This window comes from Pinus tabuliformis, chromosome Q (assembly GCF_031772625.1).
Source record: "Pinus tabuliformis cultivar Carrire ecotype Pingquan chromosome Q, CPIR1, whole genome shotgun sequence".
Lineage (NCBI taxonomy): Eukaryota > Viridiplantae > Streptophyta > Pinopsida > Pinales > Pinaceae > Pinus > Pinus tabuliformis.
Window position 1 is genome coordinate 158,346,483 of NC_142296.1, and position 2,904 is coordinate 158,349,386.

The 2,904-nt window shown below is 31.6% G+C and overlaps 1 non-coding gene across 1 annotated transcript; it reads right to left on the minus strand.

Moving 5' to 3' along the window:
- Positions 1 to 793: 793 nt before the first annotated feature.
- TRNAG-GCC (transfer RNA glycine (anticodon GCC)) lies at positions 794 to 864 on the minus strand. Its single transcript has one exon. It is a non-coding gene; the product is annotated as a tRNA-Gly (tRNA).
- Between the last annotated feature and the right edge of the window lie 2,040 nt (positions 865 to 2,904).

Below are 2,904 nucleotides of genomic sequence, written 5' to 3' on the forward strand. Positions count from 1 at the left end.
ATACAACCTCTTGCAAATCAATCAAACTACTCTGCCTTACAGAGAGAAAGAAGTTGCTATAAATCTAGACTTGAACACTGCAAATATAAACGATCTGCACATATACTCCAATCATAACTATAATCTGACCAGATAAGAGCTAACTGTTTGGCATAATGAGGGATCTCCATCCTCTTGTCCAGTTCTGATCCGCTCTGATATTGTAAATGAAGGTGCAGGGTGGTGGTAGGAAGATTATATTTAAAAAAAAAAACATCCAAACAACTCATGTACGCTGTAAAGGCTAATTTTAAGGAATCGCATTCACACTCGGAAACGGAAACGGAAACGCTGGGAAAGCAAGCCGGCCAGCCATAACTTAAAGTCCAACCACCAAAAAGAAGACTGCACAGAAGCACTAGCATACAACATACACAGACAGACAGATCCTCGACAAGGAAAGATTAAAGAGCAAGCACAAACGTTCCAAGTAATATTGAAGATACAAACAATTGAATGAAACCTCCAAAGTCCCATCCATATTGTATGATCTTGATGCAGATAGAAATAATCCCAATCAGTCCATCCTATATATAACATAACGTAACAGTAAGTAACACACAATTTAGGTCAATGGGTTAGATAACTCAATTTAAACAACCAATTTCAAGGTGAAGATTCCTCATAAGTCATGCCAGCTAAAACCAAATAAATAAGGGAATGAATCTCGACCTCCGTAATCCATATCAGCAGACCTCTCTCCTTGTTTTAAGGAAGACAACTGCTTATACAAGCAAAATCTCAGATATCATAATGCACCAGCCGGGAATCGAACCCGGGTCTGTACCGTGGCAGGGTACTATTCTACCACTAGACCACTGGTGCCGCACGCGACCTATCCCTACCCATCCAGCTACCGAGGTACTAACGTCTGTAAGTAAAGCGTTCAGACATGATTATGATTATTTGTTTCTGGGCATGACTGAAACGCATCTCTAAACATAGTAGAAACATCACAATTGTTGGAGATTGAACCGTGAATATCCTGTTTCCGAAAGCAAAATGCAGATATCACGATGCACCTTTCCCAGAGGAAAAGTAGAGATATCATAATGCACCAATCAGGAATCGAATCCGAGTCTGTATGGTGGAAGACACTATTTGACCACTATCATTGGTGTATCTATCATCCAGAATCAGCGTAGATCCATGTTCACGCACCCTGAAGTGTCTATTTGACCACTATCGTTGGTGCATATATGATGGAGAATCAATCTAGATCCATGTTGACCTACCTTGAAGTGTCTAAGGATCAGTTTTGATCGGTAAATTTTTAGTGTAAAATTTGAAATATCATCACTATATCAATATAGATTTATGTTAATTCTGAAGTGTATTTGAATATTTTTTTTAGAGTGTAAAATTTGAAAAATAAATTTGATTTGATCTTTCAAAATGATTGTAAATTAGGAGTTTATATATATATAAGTCTATCGACTTTATTAAACATAAGAAAAACTACACATTTTTATCTTTAACAACATATTAAAAAAATATTTTAACTTTGAAAAATTTCTTATTTTCATTCATTTTACATAATATATAATTAATCTCTCTAATTATATATTTAAATTTATTTTTTATTAATATATATTTTTAAATGTTTTTTTTTCTATATTAAGACTAACCTACGTACCCACGGGAGATTTGAACCGGTGACCTATCGCAAGGAGTGTCTTAACAGCGCACCCATTCACCATCAATCCAAACCCCCGTGGGCATATATATTTTTAAATGTTACATATAACTCCATTACAAATTTTTTTTCTTAACGGAATTAAAAAACACTTTTCATGAAATAAGAAAACCCTCTCCTTTATATATAAAAAATATATTTAGTATCTTTATTTTGACAATAACTTTTTTATACAAGAATTTTTTTAATATTCAAGACCACATTTATTATTACATTCATTACTATAACAATTTAAGATACTATTAAATATATTAATTTTTTTAAGTACGGATGAAATTTATATAAAAAACCAAGAGTGCTACATACAAGCTAAAATAAGTATAGATTTGTTGTTTACCGCCTCATATGCCATTAACTCCAAAAAAGTAGAGATTTGTTGTCCACCACTTCATAGGCCAATGACTCCAAAAAAAATTAGAGATGCGTTGTTCACAACCTCGTAGGCCAGTAACTTCAAAATATTTGTAAAATTAAGTGAATCTTAGGGTAAAAGCATGAAGATGGGTTATATTTTTGAGCCAAATGTGAATTTTGTCCTCTTTTATTCAATTGCACTTCTCAAAATTCATATAAGAATTATTAATTTTGATTGGGAGTAAAAATACAATATGTGGAGAATTATGTTGTTGTTCTAATGATATTTTTTGCAAAAAAAATTAGTGTCCTATAATCTTTCAATTTTCCATTAAATGCAATATATGTCATTGCACATTTTCTCAAAACTTAAGAGGTATGCTTGTGTTCATGTAGCATAACTCGGTCTAAAATGTGTAATTTTTTTAAAAATATATAAATGAGTATGATCCTAATTTCCCATTAAATGCAATATATGTCTTTGCACATTTTCTCAAAACTTAAGAGGTATGCTTGTGTTCATGTAGCATAACTTGGTCTAAAATGTGTAATTTTAAAAATATATATAAATGAGCATGATCTACAAGGAGATAACTAAGTTTTTCATATTAAAAAAATATTTTTTTATGCAAAATTATATTTTTTTTATTATTTTTTGAAGTTGGTGAATTAATATTTTAATTGCATTTTGGAGATACATGTGTTCAGGTAATATTTTTTCAACATTTTAAATAAATTGAAAACCCAAGAGTACCCTTTTGAAGAGGACTCGTAAACGAAGATAGTGGTATTTTTTGAAATTTTTTCGTTGTGTA